Genomic DNA, 22,230 nt, shown 5'->3' with positions numbered 1-22,230 from the left:
TCCTAATGAGAAAAGGAAAATCATTCAGGAGAGTTCACATTTTTCTTGGATTTCTAATGAATTGTTCAAAACAGGTCCAGATTGTATAATCAGAAGGTGTGTTCGGGAAGATGAAATGCCTGACATCCTTAAGGCATGTCATGATGAACCATGCGGCGGGCACTTTGCTGACAAGAGGACAGCCTATAAAATCCTTTCTCTAGGATATTATTGGCCTTCTCTCTTTAAAGATGCAAAGCAGTATGTTAGAAGGTGTGACAGCTGCCAAAGAGTTGGGAGACCAACTCCTTCAAATGAAATGCCACTACAGCCTCAGGTATGCATCGAACCCTTTGAGAAATGGGCTCTAGATTTCGTTGGACCAATTAATCCACCATCAAAGCAAAAGAAGTATATACTGGTTTGTACTGATTATGTTACTAAGTGGGTAGAAGCCAAAGCTTTGCCTTCTGCCACTGAAAATTCAGTTGTTCAATTTCTTTTTGAGGATATTTTCACTCGTTTTGGTGTCCCAAGGGAAATTGTGACAGATCAGGGCAGCCAATTTACATCTAAATTGATGGAGAGCTGATGGAGGAATATAAGATCAAGCACAGAACATCTACTCCATACCATCCGCAATCAAATGGCCAAGTGGAATCTACCAATAAAGTTCTTGAAGGCATTATCACCAAGACTGTTCATCTTCATAGAAGAGATTGGGCGGAAAGGCTTCCTGAAGCCTTATGGGCCTATAGAACTACATGGAAGAACACAACAGGACATTCTCCCTATGAACTTGTTTATGGGAAGGAAGTCCTGCTCCCCATTGAGTTCCAAATCAAGACCTTCAAGATGGCAGTCCAATTGGGAATGGGCCTCTCAGAAGCCCAAAAACACAGAATGGACCAGCTAAATGAGCTAGATGAAATAAGACAAGATGCAATTATAAGGACCGATCTAGTTCAGCACCAAAGATCTAAATGGCATGATCGTCATATCAAAGAAAGAAAGTTTCAGAAAGGAGATTGGGCTCTATTGTTTGATTCAAAGTTTAAAGACTTCAAAGGAAAATTTCAAATTCATTGGCTTGGGCCATATGAGATTGATGAAGTCTTTAGTAATGGAGCAGTTCGAGTGAAAACTATTGATGAATTTCATACTCCTCTTATTGTGAATGGCCATCGCCTGAAAATCTACCAGAAGCCACTCTCAAAAGAGGAATTTGTCAAGTTGTTCAAAGAAGATTCTGCAATGAGGCTGGTGGAGAAGAATTCTTCTCCTCCATCAGCCTAATCTCTGTTTCTTTCTGTTCAAAAAAAAAAAGAAAAAAAGAAAAAAAAGAAAAAAAATCTCTTGTATAAGCCTGAAAACCAATCTTGGATTGGCAGTCTTATGCAGAAAATATAAGGTGAAAATCAGGGTCACCTGACACTTTATATTTTCCAAAAAAAATCCCTCTTCATTCATCTCATCCATCTCATTCATTTCATCCATCTCATCATCTTAATTCCATTCCATTTTTTTCAGTCCATTCACTCCATCTCATTCTCATCAATAAAGTCCCTATCAGGACTATTTCATTTAGTCAAGTTGTTTTAATTCTCTTGGTGCAGGAAGAAAAATGTTGCTGCAAATTCTACAGCTAGGAGCCAATTCCGCAGCTGATATCCGAATTCCGCAGCTAATACACTCTGTCCCTGCAACAAAAATAAACTCTGTTTCAAAAAGGAAAAGTCTGCAGTCAGAAGTACCAGCATCATGAAAGGGTGAAGACACACAGCATATACAAAGGCAGCAATAAATCAAAGGTTAGCATCATGATTAGCAAAGGAATCAAAATACACAAAGGTATGTTCTAAACCTCTAACTAACAATTATATCATTATGTATGGTTTTCGGATTATGGTATTAGGAACTTAGTGTAATGATTGAACAAGATCTTCGTTCACTCCTCGTCCATTATGCTGCGTAGTCCACCTCACCTCCGTTTTAACGGTCCCATAATCACTGTGATTCAAACCTGATACAGCCCGCTCCCTTGCATTAACTCTTCGTACCAGAATGACGTGTCCTGTTATACCACGGCTCTTCAACTGATCATTCCGCAGCCAGGTGTATACAGTTACCCGACGTCGATGGGATTGGACCTTTCTATCCTCTAATACCTTTCTACGCACGCATAACTTCATTCCTATCGCTGTTCACTCCCTCGATTTCATCGATTCCACTCTCGGTTCATTCACTACTCTGTCTCACCGTAAACCTACGCTGCTCCATTCTCTTCATCTCTCCGCTTAAAACCCTGACCAACAGGCTCGCAATTGCATCACGGCCATTCTACTGTAGCCGTGTAGTTCTCTGTTCCAGCCGTAATTTACGCTGAGGAGCACTGTTTTCCCGTGAAGTCTCTTTCCTCTAGCGTCCAAACAGTATTTTCAGAGCAGCAAGAAAAGTTGGTAACCGAAATGGGCAAGCTATTAAGAGCAGAGCCGGAAGGTTCTAAATTTTTAGACGGTTACCCACAAACAAGGAATGCCCTGCAGAAGGCCAAGTGGTTAAAATTTATTCGGAAATTCAAAGGATACCACAAAGAGGTTACCAAGGCCTTTGCTCGGTCGTTTGATGGGAAAACAAACACTGTGGAGATTGGGGACCTGCAATTCACTGTCACAGAAAGCAGCTTGGCTCAAGCAACTGCTTTGCCTCGTACTGGAGAGCGATGGTTCAAGAATCGAACTGTTGAAAGCCAAGAGTGGAAGAACATATTGAAAAATCCAGGTATGGATACTACTATCTTCACCAAAGGAATACCTATAAGTAACATTAAAAAGGAATGGACTGCCTTACTTTTGCTAGTGTTTTTGACATGTGAAGGCAGATTTGGTACAATGTATGTTTATCACACAAAGATAATGATGCATTTTATGGGTGAACATACCATCAATCTCCCTTATTTCCTGCTGTCTAGTTTAAAGAAAATGAGTGCTACTGTGCAAAAACATGTGGGTAACATTGAGCCACACCTATACCACCATGGCCTCATCAAAATATTAATTGAAGAGCAGTTAAAAATCAGGAAAGACACATGGGAGAAATTCCTTATTAGGAACCATTTTTAGGAGGCGGCTGAAACCTCTGTTAGCTCTCCTAAAGTACCAGCCTCCATTAGCTCTCCTAAAGTGCCCCGGAGAAGTAGAAGAAAAGAAAAAGAAACTGCTGCCCAAGATACTGATGTAGAAGAAACTGTCCAAGAAATCATTGCAGAAACTCTTCAAGAAATTGCCCAAGAAGCCGTCCTGGAAACTGGTCAAAAAGAGAAGGAAAAGGGCAGCAAAACAAAAAGACAGAAAAGGGATAAGGGAAAAGCTATTTTGCAAACACCATCCCCTTCACCTGAGCCTTCAACCGAAGAAGATACCCAAACATTAGCTCATAGGCTTGCTCAGCTTCAGGAAACTGCCATCTCCAAGAAGAAAAGCACTAGCATACAGGTAAGAAGAAGTAGAAGGCTCATAGAAAGGAAAAGTGTAATAAAAGGAAAACAGTCCCATTTTGTTGACTTGAGCACACCTGAGAAGAGGCAAATTCAGCTAGACATTGACTCAAGTCCTCCAAGAGAGGAAAGCCCTTTTCAACAAGAAAGAGAGAGCAGCTTTCAAGGGTTTGAATTCAGACCAAGGCAAACTCCAGATATTGACCCTGTTCAGCAAGAAGCATATGACTATTTAGAAACATTGGAGCAATCTGTTGCTGGTCCTAGCACAGTCTTGCCCCTTGAACAGCAGGTTCAATCCCTGAAGCAAGAAATATTTGAGCTAGAAGTCTTAAATCGCCACATCAAAAATGAAAATGAAAAATTGAAACAACAAGGTAACGTGGACAAGATGATCCACGACAATACCATGCTTCATTTGGGCCTTTGGCAAAGAAAGAACAGAAAGTTGAAGAGAAAATGCAAAAAGTTGAGCCGGGCATTGATCAACTTAAAATTCAGATGCTTGGTGAAGAAACCGAGAACAAGTTTGGCAACAAAGAGGAAGAGAAGAAGGTTGGATGTCTTGGCAGAGGCATTCGAGCATATGAACTAAAGGATTATGCAAAGTTTTGGTTGCATGAGGACATGCAACACCCTCAGAGTGGGGGTATGTTGAGCCTCAACCTTGCACTCACTTAGCTATCTTCCCAACAGTCTTTTCCCATTCACTTTCTTCCTTTTTCCATCTTTTCCTCCATTAACTTGTTCAAATTATTGCATTAACATGTCTTTTTATCATGGTTTGTTAACTATGCTAATGTTTGACTGTTTGATTAGAATTTTGGAACATATACAACAATTCCGCAGCTGATCAGCAATTCCGCAGCTACTCAGAGATTCCACAGCCTTTTTGTTGTTTGATATACTCCGCGTGTCTTCTTAAGGAACGGGCCACATGGGCACGTTGGGATGGATGTACACATGGATCGTATGCTATTGGTTGAGTCAAACCAGTCACGTATGCCCTTGGTCAACGCAGGTGTTCCCTCGGTCAAACAGTCAAGTTCTAGACGGTGGCACGGGAGCCGTGAGCAGCTGAGACACGGAACCGTAGCTGGTACTTCCTCCACGCCACGAGGACAGCAAAAGACAGGATCCAAACATAGATTTACTTCCCATGATGACCGTTTCCTCCAAACGTGCACGGAGTTGCCTGCGTGTTGCTGCATAAGTTAATTAGTTAAGACTGCGTGTTGCTGCGTAGTTAATTAGTTAGGCTGTAGTTGCTTAGTTCACGCAGAGGGTAGTTTGTCCCTGCGCCTATAAATAAAGCGTGTGCCAACGCTTATAGAGGAGCTTTTTGAATATTGTAAGTGCTGCGCTTATTTTGTTATCAAAACTCTGTTTTAGAAGGCTGTTTCTACAACACTTTTTCACTGTATTTTGACATGCTGGTTTTATAAAAGAAGACTGTTTCTGTTCACCTTTTCGTAGCTGATCTTTAGCTGGTTGCGTGGATGGAGGGCCCCCATCTATGACAGCCTGTGTACATAGTGTTTGATTTCATTTTCTTGCCTTCAGCAATTTTTATTTCTTTCATCATGAATAATAGTGTACAGTTTGATTTCATGTCATTTCATTTCCAGCATTTATTTTAAACTGATCAGGATTGTTTTCTGCAGGTTTTAGCCCGGGATTGTGTGTCTTGTGTATTTGCTTTATCTCTGATGGTATTTTCAGTTGTCATATTCATAGTTGCTGCCTTTACTCTGTTTTTCTAGCTTAACTTCTAGCTTAGTTTCTCAAGCTGTATGCTAACACATTGATGGTCTCCTTATCATAAGTTGTTCATCTTTAAGAGATCAGAATACTAATAAATTACAGCTTGCTTTGAGTAGTTTTGGATTATATCACTAACTCTTTCTTCACTTGTTACACATAACAATGTATGTTGGAAGCAGAATGTTGGAGAAAGGCACAGTGGTGTTATAATTTGTCATTTAGAGCTTTATCACTTTTTAGACTTATCTCTAACTACTTCCTAATCGTGTTTTACATAGTACTATATGTTGGAAGCAAAGTGTTAGGAAGAGATGAACATTATCACTGGTCTTTGAAGTGGTTTTTCTTACCTTTTTATTTGCAGCAGCATGAGTAGTGACTAGTGCCATTAGAAAGTGGTTCTTTGCTTTCAGTTCATTTCAAGTTATTTATTTCTTTCAATCTCTTTCTTTGCAAAGTTTAGAAGGTAGTTAGGAAACACCAGTTACACACACTCACTCATTTAGGAATCACCTTACACACACTATCACTCATCTGTTTATAAAATCATCACTCCATCTTAAGGAAGTTAAATTGACCATAAACAACACCCCCAAACGACAAAAAGATCTAAGAGGTTGCTTAAGTACATATAGTACACCTTCACTTCATCAGCTTACGAGCTCCTGGTTGACAATTTATGATAGCAATTTAGACAACACTAAATTGACTAAACACAAGGGTGCTGAAGTTATCGAATGAAGCTCTAGGAAATTCGATGTACCATTTTGCTGCCGGATCAGTTAGCGTTTGCTGAAAAAGGTGAAGCCTAATCGAATCATCATTGAGGGTGTTGGATGAACACCACAAATGAAAGGTCATTACATGATTCGATGGATCTTCACCCGGATTTCCATTGAATTTAGGAATATCTGACGGAAGTTTGTGAGGAATCACTAGCCACCAAGAGGTGTAAGCAATTGGATCATTTGTTAGCCGATTCAGATCTGGTAATTCTAAAGTTGCTACGAAAGGCAACTGTTGATTCAGGTTTGGCGAAGCATACCCACGATAAGATGGGATCGCCTGAGCAGTGGGTCTTTGCATACTAGCATAATGTATTTGATGCTGGTAACTTTGATAAGGTTGATGGGAATAACCATTATAATATGATTGTTGGTAACCATTTTGAACATATGGTTGCCCATTACCCACAAAGCTTTTTTGCTCAGGTCCTCGGTAAGCTTGCTGGAATTGTGGTTGTTGATATTGCACCAGCCATGGTTGTTGGACCATTTGTTGTTGTCCAATACTGGATGTTTGACCAAGATGAGGGGTGATAGTATCCGTTTGAGCATGAGTCACTTCAGTTAAGGAGCCACTAATATGTGGTTGTGATTGAGTTGTGGAGACAAGAGGCTGTTGTATTACGACCTGAGAGACTTGAGGTTGACATACAATAGGCAACACTTGTACTTACGACACCGTCACAATAGCAGGTGTAGTGGGAATGTTCAACATAGGTTGATTTTGTTGCATTGAATACACAACTCTTGGTTGTTGAGGCAATATCGGTACCCAACCACTGGGTGCTATTCCAGTTTCACCCGAATTTTGTTGGGAACTCTCATATGGTTGTTCTTTCGGAAGGAACACTAAAAAGGCATACCGCCTCCCATATGGCGGCAATCTAGTGTTCAAAGGGTAAATTGGTCTTTGGAGACTAGACTGCCAAAATTGATATTGATGTGAAGGATCAATTTACTGAGTCTCAACATAAGGAATTCCAGATAAGATTCCAGATGAACAAATAGGAACAGACCATGCTGTCGAAACAGTCCCTGGGTGGACTCCATCTAGTGGTTGAGAAATAGTTGGGATAGATGGTATACCAGCGAACATTGTCGGAGTAGCAGGGGGAAGCTCTACTGCTGCTGTATCAGATGACACTGTCCTAGATGTTGATGGTTGTTCAAACATATTGAGTCTATCCAAAAGATTTCCTAGCGATTCGACAGGAACTTGCGATGAAGGATGATTGAAAGAACTATCTTTAGTAGTAGAAGGATGTAAGTGGATCCCAGTTCCAAAATGCAATGGGGTATTGGAGGGAAGATCCTCTACAATCTCTTCTATAGCAATTAGTGCAGGTGGAAGAGGTAGACCATCAGGCCCATAAAATATTTCTGGTGCCGAAGAAGGTATAGTCTCTGCAGTGACAGATACTGGAGGGGTGACACCTTCTGAATCAACCCTAGAAGTGTTTACCATTACACTAGGATCGGTTCTAATGTCCTCTTGTAACTGTGGAACTTCTTCTATAGAGGCAGGGGTACCATAAATAATTGGAGTATCCGGAGTCTCTGATGATGTTGAAACACAAGTTTCAAATAAACCGGGAGATTTAGACCCAATTAAACGAGATCGTTTGGTCCAGAATGGTTTCATTTCTAGAGTCAAAGACAATTGACTCGTTAGTCTCTCTGAATGATGGGGTTCTGATTGACTTTCTTCCACAATTGCGGATTAATTGATCAATTCAAAATTAAAAGGGGAAAATGTTATTCAGAATAAAATGAATTTTATAACGCTTTGACACAACTTGCTTTTTCAATTTTTAAGAGTCAAGAAAAAGCTAAAGGTGACTCTAGTTGCCTTCGATTTTTAATGAGCCTAACTTGACAAGTGCTCAGATGGACCTTTTCTTTTAGGGAGTCGAAAAGGAACGAAAGTGACTACTCTAGAAGTCTAGACAGAGGGATTACCAAACCAATCGCAAAACTGCAATATACACCTCGGTGGTAAATTAAAGAGAAATTACCAAGGACTTTACGTACGACAGTCAATCTTCCCAAATGCTGTGTTCAGTGCATTGTGATTGATAGGGCGGTAGACACAACTTCCTAAGGATAAAGGATATCAGCCTATTGTGGTCTCCCAATATATACTCGATGGTACGTGGGAGCACAATTCCGTACTGGCACTTGTCATATCAAAGGGGAGGAATCACCCAACCTACGATGAAAACGATAGTTACCAGGTTTTACGACGTCGGAATACGTCTCTAGCCTAGACTTCTAGATGTTGTGCGTTAGGTTCCAAAGCATTTTTATGTTCATTGAGGTTTATTGTAGAGTTGATATTTCTTAAGAAGTTTTCCTTTCAAAGTTCACCGCGTGATGATGTAGACGTACAATTCCTAAATATGCAATCTAAAATGATAAACAATCACTTGTTTTCTTTTAGCAATGAAAATCCTAGCTACTAAGGAAAGAAAAGCAAGATTCTTTCAACAGAGAGCAGAGAGCACACACTAAATGCACTTTTCCTAAATCAATTTCCACATGCAGTCTAAATGCAAATGCAAATGCACATGCATGTATTTGTTTTTCCGCTTCCTTAATGTGTGAATGCCAAAAAAGGAAACTAAGTACAGATCTAAACTATTTTCTTCAAAGCGACATTTTAACAATTTCTTTTCAAAATGAAAGGAAGACTAAGACGACACTTTCAATTTTGAATGGAAAACTATTTTCGATGCTTCAAAGAATTGACAATTCAAATCAAATACAATGGCAAAAGTATAATCGAATATCTGAAAGAGGAAGACTTTACGACACTCTTTTTCTTGACTGAAAACGACAGTTACGACACTTTCAAATCAAAATACGACAGTTCAATTAAGCTACTTTTTGCAAAGGAGGACTGTAAATGATGAAAAATACATAAAAAACATTTACAATTCCTTATCAATGGAGGCTGAATAATGTAAAGGAAGAAGGCTTCAACAATGATATATTGATCATAAGCAACAAAACTACTGAATAGAGCTGAAAACAATGAAAAAAACCAAAATCTAGAGAGGGAAACAGTCTCATTCAATCATTGCGCCTGTCCTTAAGGGAAACAGGGATGCATCTCACCTGCAGGACACGGGAGGTGTGATGCATCCACACTGCCAATGAGAGACAATGCGATGGTCTAGGGACGAGACTGAGCTTCTAAGTTTAGTGAATTAGGGCGAGCTTATGATAGACAGTAAACACAAAGTATAGGGGTATGATCTTATGAGGTTATTGAGCCACCACCAGGGCACTTAGGATGTTTGTAAGTGAGACGTTCAGTTCATAAACTAACCCGGAGATTGACTGAAGCAACGTTGATCTACTTTGCAGTTGCATAGAAAAAGCAGTTCGAAGGTTAGCTGGCTTAAATTCAGGCTCCATCTGTAGTTTATAAAGCAAACAATAGTAACAAACAAACAAACTATTTGCTCCCCAGTGGAGTCACCATTTTGTTTCCAGGAAAACTAGTGTCTATTCAGAGTTTCTAGTCCCACTAAGACAAGTAGCTATCTTAGAAACAAACTATTCAAAGTAAATTGTGTTTTCCTTTATGGGAGATAAACAAGAGAGAAGCAGAGAGCACCAACCTTAGTCTTTCACTTGGCTCCTTGCACGTTTCCTCTCTCCTTTGATAGAGCTTCACCACTCCTTTCTCACTTATCCCACTTCAAAGAACACCTATAGAGGCAAAGCAAAAAAATACCATCAAAGCATAGAGATCTATGATACCATAAATAATGTAGAATCAGAAGTACATTAACCATACAAATGCATACACAAATACAAGATTCAGAAATACACAAGTATATGGAGGAAAACTCAAATAAATTTATTGATAGAAGTAGAAGAGAGGATTACAACCTAGCTGTCTGATCCAGTGCCATCCTCCCAACATGAAAGCCCTCCTCACCTCATGAAAAGCTAGATCACCCAACAATATAATGTTTCACATAGAAACCAACAACACTTCCTTACACAATACAAAATTCCAGCCTTTGGATCTATAGGATGAGGGATCCATATATAGATATTTTTAGGGGGGTGAGTCAGCTTCTAGGTTTTTTATTAGTGTCATTTCATTGATAGTTCTTGGTTCCACTTGGAGATTTCATGATCTCTTACTCATCCCTGGGCGAATTCAGAGAGGCAAGTTTCATATGAGCAGTTTCTAGAAGATTCTCTGAGTTTCCACCTAGCAAATTGCCTCTGCCATTTGTCTGCTCTCGCTTATCGCACCCTATAGAAGGGATTTTCAATATGCATTGCACCCCTCGTGTGTAATAGGTGAGATGCATCACACCCTCAGCATGGAGCAGTCTGTATGGTCCAGTTTTGACCAGTTCGGAGTAGTTTTCCAGGGAGAACTTCTGGGAAATGATGTAATCCATTGACCTTAATCCTTTAGGGTTTCAAATAACACTTTTAGGGGTTTGAGAGCCCTTGGTTTATTGAAATATGTGATTGGGGTTGCAGTGCCCAAATATGTCTATAAAAGTATGTGTTTAACCTATTTGGAGGTGCAGTCAGTTGGATGAGTGAGAAAAATTCTGTAGTGGCACTATCAACTACAGAGGCAGAATACATTGTAGCCACTCATGCAAGCAAGGAAGCAGTTTGGTTTCAGAGATTGTGTTCAAGTATGGGGTTAGTACAGGGAGCTATAAGGATAGATTGTGATAGCCAAAGTGCAATTTTCTTGGGAAAGAACCCTACATATCATTCAAAGACAAAGCACATTTATATTTAGTATCACTTTGTGAGGGATATGATAGAAGACAAGAAGGTGTTGCTGGTAAAGGTGGACACTTTGAAGAATACTGCAGATGCATTGACAAAATCTATGAGCTCTGAGAAGTCCTCTTGGTGTAGAGAAACAATGGGCGTTGTAGGGCTGGATAAATGACTAAGCTCTCTTTTGGTCCCCTACGGAAAGAAAACAACAAGTGGGAGAACGTTGGGTTGTGTTATATTCTTTCCACAACTAGCCCACGTAGTTAACTGGGGGGTTAGAGGGCGGGGGGGTCATAGAGGGTTTGAGGGGGGTGGGTAGCCCCCTTCTGCGGAGTCCAGGGCAACGCCATGGGATTCTTTTTTGGACCCTATATTAGGTTGGGCAGACCTACCTATGGTTTTGTGCATGATTTTCGCACATGGTTTTGGGCGCAATGGTTTTCAGTCCATGGTTTTGGACGTAATGGTTTTCGGTCCATGGTATTGGATGCTTCAACATGTATAAATATGTATTGTAACATTGAAAGCAATAATAATGAAAAATCAAGTTGGTAGTCCCGGTTTTGGGATCGAGGGGAAATCTCTGTGTATATGTGTTTTATGTGTTATGCTCTCGCATTGTTTATTTTCTATGTTTTAGAATTTGTATGCAGGTAATTTCTGTACAGGGTTAAAACCTACACCACATAGAGTAAGCAATTATTCACCAAAGAGATTGCAGCCCTTGTTCTTTAACATTCTTTCCCATTGATGATTACTCTCTTTTGTAATTCAAATAGGGTCACAATCATCTTTACAACAAAGAATGCTAGCTTGCTCGCTTGCAGTCCTAGCATTGAAATCACCCACTATAAGGACTTCACCTTGCTACGAATACGTTGCAATATTTTCTTTTAAGGCTCCAAATGGATCTCTGTGGTCAAGACCTCTATCTTTGTAGATTTTTGAAACCTGCGACCTGCTACAATTCTGATGTGGTTTCCATTTTCTAATATTTTAAACCAAATGAATTGCTTATTTGAGTCTTCTTTTTCTAACTGAATGAGACAACCTTCTTTCTCCCTTACTAAAACCATGATACCCCTATGCCCTTTTCCATTCCCTACTTCCTTGTTCCACACTTCTATCTTCCAATATTCTTCAAACAGAGGTGTCTTGCACCCTTGATGCTCATGTGTTTTTACGAGGCAAATTATGTCTCTATCTTCCGCAATAGGCCCTAACCTAGGTCCTCATCTCCATGGGTAACCTCTGCAGTTCCAACAAACTAATATTAAGGAAACCTGGGTATGACTTGAATGCTATTTACTTTGACATGCAAGACTCACATTTGAGTCTTCGTTCCTGCTTTCCCATACTGACCTTGCTTTCTGATTTCATGTTGAAGAGTTTGTTGCCTCTTCTTTATTACCATCTTGCTACTCTATTTTGGAAGGAGGTACAAATCACACTATCACAAATTTGCCTTTATAAATCCATGCTCTCTTGCTTCCCTAACATTTAAAATTTCCTCCCTTCTTTCCTCCTGTTGTTTTACAGTGAAATCTTCTTCTAGGAAAAAACAAGAACCCCTCAAGAGATGTTTCTTGCTTAGAATGATACATTTATCATGAAAGCTAGGCATAATGACTTTTATGGGTATGGCCCTTTCCCCGTTAAACTTACCCACCCTCCATGCTTGGCATATTTTTTCTTGCCATAACAACTTGTTTTTCAAGCAACCTCTTGCGAGGTCAAGAGTACATTCATTTTTCCCATAGTCTTTCACCCCTTTAATAATTATGTTTGTTGCCCTATTTTGTCTTTCCTTGCCTTCACTATCTTGCATGTTGTCAACCTGAATATTTGTTTCTCGATCCTTATTAGAAAAATTGCTAATAACTTGAGCCCAAGTTTTGGAAACTTTGGTGGAGTATCCTTTCATTTCTTCTCTTGCGTTCTCTTCATGGTTGTTTATTTGGGCAATCATTTTCCCTTTATCCTGGGATGATTTCACATTCACCACCTCTGTACTTTCCACTACAGATTTCTTTATGTTTTGCACATCCACCTTCATGCGTTGCCATTCTGTCTTCCCTATCAGGAGAGCTTCTTGTAGCAATGCCACTTGTTATTTTAAAACTTTATTGCTTTTTTCTAAAGCCTTGTTCTTAGCTGTTATTATATGAAATTTATGATCTCTTTCCTGCCCTTTAACTTCTAAAATCTCCAACCTTTGTTTTGCATTTAACAATTCTTTCACATAAAAATCAGATGACAAGGTGAGAGGTGTGGATGTGGGACTATATAAGGCAGAATCATCAATGACTTTTCCTCTTCCTCTGGACTTCTTGTTGCCACATGCTTGTAGAGGAGACTTGTTTGAGTGCTTTTTGCGAAGGGCTTGAGTACTTTTCTTTTTAGACTGTTTCTTCCTTATTTGCTCCCATTTTAGGTGGGCTATTATTCGTTTTAAAATGGCTCGACATTGTTTGGCATTGATCCAAACCCACTTCCCGGCTTTGGCAGATGAGGCAATTTTCACTTGTCCTATATCATTTGTCTCCACATGTTCTGAAATTTCTTGTTCCTTTGTCATGTTCTTAAAATATCCAAAATTATTTCCTTTTAAATTTTATTATGAAAAATCTCAAAATTTGGGCATCTAGGTATTCGGGTGTGAAACACGTTTTCGCAAATGACTTTTGGGCTGGATACCAGATAACTGTCTTATAAATATATATAAATTGTTTTATTAGAAAATGAACTACGAAAATAACTTTGACAAATAAATCAAATTAAAATTAACAAATTTAGGGATGCAAATGTATGGGGATTTGGGTCACAAATGATAAGGCATTTTAGGAAAAATACTTGGATTTAGGATATAAGGTAGACAAAAAAAAATGTTATTGAATTAATCTGGATATCCAGGAAATTTGAGTTTGTGACAAAGTTCGTTTAAAATTGGATATTGGATATATAAAACTAAGAAAAAATATTAAATAAGGAAATGCGCAAACTTCGAAAAATAAATTGTATTGAATCCAGGTGATTCGGGTCTGGGGTAGAAACAGTATGGCATCTTAAGAAAAATACCCAGCTATTGGATAAAAATCACAAATATTGAAAGTTTAAAAACAATAAATAAATACAATTTTTGAATTGAGGCTTTTGTGATCCATATCAGGTTTACGAGAGATTTTTCAGCGTAAATCACAAGATCTATCATTTGTTGACGTGTTTCGAACCAACTAGTGTGGTTCATTGTTAGGACAAGTTGAAGAGCCAGATCCAGCTTTGCATGTTAAATAGCTTGAGCAGAGCCTCCAACGGCTAACTAGGCCAATGGCTAAATTGGACTAGGGACCTTATATAAATAATCTAAATTAATAAGGGACTTTGCCTTTAAATAAATATATAAATAATTTAATTTAATTGGTTGTTAATTTAATAAATATATAAATAATTTAATTTCATTGGTTAATAATTTAATAGTTAGTTAAAGGGGGATTAACTAATAAATACAAAGAAAATAAATATTAAAAAAAAAAATAAAAAGTATCATTAACTATTTATAGAGTAACCATATAAATATTGGAATAAAACGTATGATTAACAATTATTAGAGCTTGAAAAAAATAAAAAATAAATAAATAATAAAATAAATAAATATTAACAAATAAATAAATAAATAAATTAAAAAATAAATAAAATAATACTGAAAACAAAATAAATCAATCAACAAATAAATAAAATAAATATCTGAATAAATAAATAGTTAATACTAATAAATAAATAAATAAATAAAAATACTAAAAAAAAATTTGTAAATATTAATTTATAAAAAGATGAGACAAGAAACGAGGGGAGGGGAGGAGGAATGGCGGAACGGAAGAAAGTGACTAGGAAGAGAGAGCAAGGACCCAACATCTACTGATCTTCCAGCCATCCTCTCTATTGAGATTGCACGACCTCTTTTCAATCTCCAGAGCTTCCCTGAATTTCCAATGATGGAACTGTGAAACTCTAGCAATGACACTAGCCTCCTCAATACAAACATGATGATTGGTTTTTTCTGCATGCTCAGCTAAAGCTGAAGACTTTTATCTCCTATGCTTAAGGTTAGCTGTGATTTCACTAATCCTTTGACTGATGGAGCGACCCGTCTCACCAAAATAGGGGGTCCCACAGGAACAAGGGATAATATATACCCATTTCATATCTTTAGGGTCGATAGGATCCTTTGCAGAGTTGAGGGACATCCGAATGGTGTTAAGGGGCCTAAAGGTTACAAGGACACTATGCATCTTGAGAATCCTTGCAATCTTATCAGTAGTCCCCTGAACAAACGGAAGATGGACACCTGGAATCCGCTCCTTCGGCTCCCTTTTAGCAAGAGAATTCTTGGCAGCTTTTAGGAAAGCCTTCTGTCCCATGTATCTACTATAACCATTCTCGACAAAGACATCAAGGAGATGGGATTTTTCTTTCTCAAAACTCTTATTATCCGAGATCCTTAGGGCCCTAGTAGCAAGGGTATTGAGAACTCCCATCTTCTGAGCAGGGAAATGGTGGGAACTGGCATGAAGATACTGCTCTGTATGCGTTTTCTTTCGAAAAACTTGGTGGGAGAGGGAGCCATCACTATTCTTAGAAATAAGAATATCAAGGAAAGGGAGGCACCCATCAACTTCCTGCTCTTTAGTGAACTTTATGGCCGAGGATTGATTGTTGAGATGATCAAAGAAGAGATCTAATTCCTCTTGGCCATGAGACCAGATAACATTGGTGTCATCCAAGGAAATCTAGGAATCCGGGTAATTTGGGGATGCACAAGAATTGTAACATGACCATCTACCCAAATGCGTGGATAACCAGATTAAAAGTTATCTGGATGGGTGTATAAGTTGGGAAATCATTCAGATGTTTGGATTTTTCAAGGAATTTTAAGTTTTTGAATATTTTCTTATGTTTTTAAAGTTTATAAAGTTGTAAATAAATAAAAAATGGTTATTTATAATGGAAAATATCAAATTTAATCAAAATGATTTTTTTAAAGGGGTATCTATTTTATTTTGAATAAAATGGGGTTTTTTTTGTAGATCTCACAACACCCACCCAATATCCCCCATATTAAAAGTTGAAATGGGTTGGATCTAATGGTGGAAAGCAATGAGTTTTTCACCATTAGGCAAGGTTCAATTCCCATGAGAACCTAGTCTAAAGCCATGTGAGCACCTCGAGGGAGTAATAAAATGTGTTGTTGCACCCAAAGAGATTATATTAAATGGTCTTGCGACCCATGCACACAAAATTGGATTATAGCTACCATTATCTCCTCCTATTTAAGGCCCCCATCGCGGGTGAGTACCTAAAAATCCAAAATTACCACTACCTTAATGTCATCGCTTGCCCTAATCTTTCCTCATGATGGTAAAACACTTGGTGCTCCCACCACATCTCCATAACTTGCATACAATGAAGTTTAGTGATGGTTTCAATTTACATTTGAGCTAGTTCAATTGTTGTTTCCTTTCTCTACTAGCCATTATTGCAGACTAACCTCCTTGTATGATTTAAACATAATAGTGGTGAATATGGCCAATGATTTCATTGGTTATAAGAACTATGGTTCTTTGGCTTGCCATCACAATTTCTTTCTGTTATGGGTAAGTTTACTACTCTCAACTTACCTTATGGATCTCTCTATTTATAGCTTTTGCTTAGTTACAAGGTTAGGGAAACCCCCTCTCTTTGTCCATCATGGGTTGCTTTCCTTAGTTATTCTCCCCTCAACCCGTCATTCTTTCTCCCATTTCACTGTCATTGTCCATTATCTTTGGTATTTTGGGCAACCAGTTCTGTAGTATGCCCTTCTTAATTAACACTGCCACTTTTATTGTCCTTGTACCTTTCCATTCAACTTGATATGCCTTAGCACTAGCATTGGTTAGAGTCGAGGTTGTCTTTGTCATGGTCACTATAAACAATCCTCTTTGAGGCCTCTAAGAAATGTAAGGGCCTCTACAACTATCTATTGGCAGAATAATCCCCTGATTGTGCGAGATGAAATTAATTTTACTAAGGCATAGATTAGAGTGGAGAGAAACTATCTCCATTATGATGAGATTGACGAGGACGAGAGTCACTGGGTTCTAGACATGAGAAACTCATGCAATCACACTACTAGATACTTATATAAATTCAACCTTTGTTGGTAAATCAAGACCATAATGGGTAAGGTATTCATGGAACACAATGAGGCTCATAAGGAAATCTGTTTTGAATTGATGCCTTGAAGTTCAAGGTTAAAAAGATGGACAATAAAGTCACTCTCTTGGAAAAGAAAATAATAGTTCTAGACTTTCCACCCTCAAACAAGAAAAATGGTAATCTAGAGGCCATCCCTTTTGTTACACATCATTTTGTCACCATTAAGCAAATGACCATCAATTTGGATCTTTCGCTTTCCATCAAAGTGTTCCAAAGCATTCCCCTGCAAGGCTAGAAGCTAAACAATCATAAAGAGAATGAAATTTCTAGATTACAAGGCCCAAAACCGATTTTTGAGTACTTGCACGGTTTCCTAGCCAGTTTTTGCACATATGCAGACTTGACCATTAAAGTCAGTACAAAAGTGTGCTATATATTCCACTGTGGACTGTGCACATGACTCAACGCAAGTAAAAATAAAAAAGTAAATTCTAGAAGCTTTGTTGGGCGAATATTTCCCAACTAAAAGCTTCAAGTTGATGCTTACTCAAGCTTGATCCCTCTCTTCATGGAGCTAATTCCCTCTCTTTGTGGATCCCCTATCCCACCTTTTGAGGATCTCATCCCTTAGGAAGAGGATCTCAAACATCCTCCTCTTGGCCTATAAATCAAACACAATCTAGAGGGTTAGGGAGAACCACTAAAGGTAAACCTATGCGGCTAAAATCAGGCTAGAAGGCTTGTCATCCAAGGAGAAGGTTGGATATTATGGGAAGAGGCTTGTGACATCAAGGCAACTAGGTTGTAAGCTTGTTATTTCCTAATTGTGTCTATTTTGATGTTGTATGTGAGGTTCCTTGCTCACTCACATGGTTTATAACTGATTATTGATCCAACTATATGATGCATGTTAAGTTAAGAACTTCATTTACCTTTGATTTTATACTCGAGATGCTTTGATACCTTTGAATGCTTTTTTCTATGCAGATATCTTTTGGAGCATCATGGAGAAGTTGTGGAAAACATTGGGAAATCACTGAAAGGACTTCAACAAACACTTCACTAAATAGGTAAGCGATTCTTCACATCCTACATATTTAATGTTTCAGTGATAAAATAGTGAAACATAGCAATTCTTTTGATGTTTGTTACTAGGTTTTGTTGGAAATATAGGGATATTCTTCTTGTCTGTAAGAAGGATTAATTTGCCTAACAAATTGGCGACTCCATTGGGGAATGTCTCATTTTCCATCATCTCCTTGCTTTGACTTTTGAACCTTTTCTCATAGCCTTGTCTAAGTGTCTGAAAGATATCAAAAGTTTGGATTTTGTGATCTGTTTGGTTTTATTTTATTTTTTCTAAAAGTTTCCTAAAGTGTGCATTTTATTTTTATCAATAGAGCGTATATCTGCACAATGATCCTTTAGAAAAAGTGCCTATGGTCACTGGATAAACCTGTTTGCCTGCACACATACTTGAAATTTTTGAAAATTTGAGTTTTCCTTTCAGTGAGTCCAGGAAATTTTGTTTTTTATGCTTGATTACACTTTTTTACACCTTCAAAAAGTCTTTGTCATTTTAATTGAGTGTTGTGACAGAGTCTTCTTGAAAAATTCTTGTTTTCATGAATTAGGGTAAAAGCTTGTTTTCATGAATTAGGGTAAAAGCTTGTTTTGGTGTTTTGTAGATCTATCAAAAGAAGGATTGGTTGGTCTTGATTTTCTATCTTCCTATCTTTATTCTTTCAAACAAATTAAATCTAGTGTTTATTTTACTTGTTTGTGAAAGATTATTTCGTTAATGAAAAACAATGTTTTTCGAGAATGAGTATTTTTTATATATGAAAATGCTTCTTTTTCTGAACTTGAAACGAAAATATATTCTTCTTTCAGTGCTAAAGTTTTTCAAAATTGTACTCTAGACAACATTAAATTCATAACATTCATTGGAAGAAATTCATTTTAAGGATTTGATTGGTTTCCTTATGCATTTTGAAATTTTTGAGTGATTGTATGTTAAAGGAAAGTTTCATGGTTTTGAATTATTGGGCGAATTGAAATATTAAAGGTTAATTTCTGCATTTGGGTCATTCAAAATTGGAAATCTGCATTCATGAAAAGGAATATGGTGAAATTAGGAGTTTTCACATTTTCCTTGAAAAATTGAAAAGACTCTTTCTCTACCCTAATTATAAATTCATTGAAATGAAAAGATCATAATATCATGTTCGATTGCATTAAATTTTTTGGGTCAGGTCATAACACCATCAGTTTCACACCCATTTACCCATTGATTAAGTAACAACTTTAAAAAATAGTTCTAATAAAATCAGGTTGTAGGGCTTTGGAATAGGGAAGTGAGTTAACTTTCCAAAGTTGCAAACAAACACTAGAATCTTGTGATAGGGAGTAAATCCATTTATTAAAGTTTGGCTCTAGGAAGCTCCCCTTACAAAGGAGTTAAGCATGAGATCATATTAGACCCAGTGGAGTGATCAACACCACTTCATTAGCTACGGTAGAGTGATTTACACATATTACAAACAATGTCGAAAGGTACTTGGGAGGCACTTGGAGGTAACATTATGTAATGTCCCTTAATAATAAGTAATAAATAATAAAAATAATAAATAATAAAAACTTAACTTTGGGACGAAGTTCCTTAAAGTGGGGGAGTATGTAATGTCCCTTAATAATCAATTAAAAATAATAAATAATAAAAATAATAAGTAATAAAAATAATGAATAATAAATAAATAATATACTATTAAATTAATAATAAACAATAAATAAAAAATAGTAATAGTAAATAAATAATAAATAATAATAAAATAATTTAATTATATGCTCTAAATAAATATAAATAAGAAATAAAACAAGAAAGCAGTAAAAATCAGTAAAGCTATCAAAAAGTAAAAACAAAAGAATAAAACAAGAAAATAGTAAAGTTTCATCTTGACACATGGAGTGTGTGCATGTGGTTCCCCTTCCAATGTTTTCTCTGTTTAATAGATGGGGAGGAAGATGAGAGGCATTCCATCATTCCATCATTCCACCATCCATTCTCTTGGGAGAATAGTGTTGTGAGACAAAGGATACCCTGGCAGTAGTACGTTGATTGAGGGCTCAGGGGTGGCCAGTTGTAGCAAGATTTTATGCAACTGAGCCTACGGTTGGGTGGAGAGTCTTCCCCAAGACTTTGTTGCAGGTAGCAAAATTCAACTAGTGTTCAACTAGCATTCCACAGGTAAGTTGTCTCTCTCTTCACTCATATTTTAATTAGTTAATAAATTGCTTGTTGACTATGAATCGCATGATTAATCTAATTAATTACATGTTTTTATTTCTGGGCCATTACACCTTAGATTAACCATGTTGAGGAACTTTCAAGGGGATTGAGCTTTGTTAGTCTGTTCTTGCGTGTACGTCCAATCTGCGACTGTCCCCCTAGGTTAAATTATCTTAAGTGGTAACCTTAGAGACCATAATATTAGGGCTATTACCCAAAGTGGTGACAGAGGGGAAGTCTCTGTTGTATCCGGAACAGACGTTGGTTAGACTCACATGGACCTTTTTGGAGGGTATTCTTCACTCTAGATGGCCTAAGTGAAGTTACTTTCACCAGATCGTGTACATTAAGTAGTTTTTCAATGTAACTGGTTCCACCCGCTCTATATTTATATAATTTTCACATTGATCTCTGTGACACTGAATTTCATCAACAACTAGTGATTTCACTGTGAAAAATCTGTTTGCATGGTTTGATTCCCTAGATTTACTAGTGAGTGTTATTTGTTTGTTTTTACTTTTTGCAAGACCTTAGGTGTGGATTGTGAATATTATTTGATTCTTAATAAAAATTCATCATGGCTGATTCACTGAGGCATTCACATAGAAAGTAGGGTTTACCCCCTGATATACACCTAGTCAATTGGAAAAGATTAAAAATGAGAAGTCAAAATCAATAGGATCTGGGACCTTAGATCAAACTGAGACATCCACAATTGGAGAATCTGAGACAATAGAAATTGAACTAGTTCAAACCCAAGAAGTAGAATCGGGCTTAGCTCAATATGGGCCAGAAGTTGTTGAAGTTATTTAAAGATAATCTGATACCGAAGAAACTTCAGACACAGAACTAACTGAACGAGAAGTTGAAGGACTTGAATCAACTTCAACTATTACATCCCCTACTCATGTACCACCTTCACCTCGAAGGAGGCTCATAATTACACCTAGTCTACCTCCTGGTCATATTAGTATTGAAGATATTACTAGAGAAGAGGATGAAGAATCACCACATACTCCTATTACCATTAGTGAACCAACTATTTTTCCAAGACTTCCTTTTGATCCTTTCCAACCAGATCCTTGGTATCTTACCCCTTTGAACTTTTTAGGTCAAGGTCTTCCACATTATCGCAATCCTTTCTAATTTTCACCAAAACAAAACATGTTAGAAATTCCTCCTGGGAGTCAACCTACTGATACCTCTATGTAAATGAACTCTCCAGAGCCATTATTATATGGTGGTACTTCGGTTCTTGCTGGGTACCAGTCACTTACTGGAACTTTTTCAGGAGCCACTCCTTCCCCTCAAGTTTCTACTTGGTCATTTGGTTTATCTACCTCTATTGTTCAGAGCATGACTTCCATGCCTGAAGTACCTTTGGCATCATACCAATATGTTAACATGGTATCTAGTAATTTAGGTAATCCTTAAGTAACCTCAGTTGGTGTTTATTATATGCTTGGGGGGAAACCACCTTATACTCCACCTGGAGGACAACCTGTTGTCGGGTCAAATCCTATGGTTGGAGGACAACCTTATGCTGAAACTTATGCAAATTTTGGTCAGGTAACTCAAGTCGGTCCAAGTCAACCTATTATGTCTCAACCCTTGATTGGTGCTCCTTACCCTAGGATGAATAATATTTCGAAACCCGCTTTTGCTCAAAAACCTATTAAAGTTTCTCCACAAGTGCCAATTTATCAACCTATTCAGCCTACTATACAATCTATTCCACAAATACCTATTCAAAGTATTTCAGTACCTGTTCAGCAACCTGTCTTAGGAATTCTGTAAACACCTGTCCAACAACCTATCCAAGGAATTCCACAGACATATATTCAACAACTAGTTCATCAACCTATTCAGGGTCATCCTCAAACACTTGTTCAGTCTTTTATTCAAACATTTGTTCAACAACTGGTTCCAAGTTCACCTCAAACACCTATCCT

The sequence above is a fragment of the Pinus tabuliformis genome, chromosome 7 (assembly GCF_031772625.1).
Source record: "Pinus tabuliformis cultivar Carrire ecotype Pingquan chromosome 7, CPIR1, whole genome shotgun sequence".
NCBI classification, from domain to species: domain Eukaryota; kingdom Viridiplantae; phylum Streptophyta; class Pinopsida; order Pinales; family Pinaceae; genus Pinus; species Pinus tabuliformis.
Note: the sequence above shows the minus strand (reverse complement) of the source record.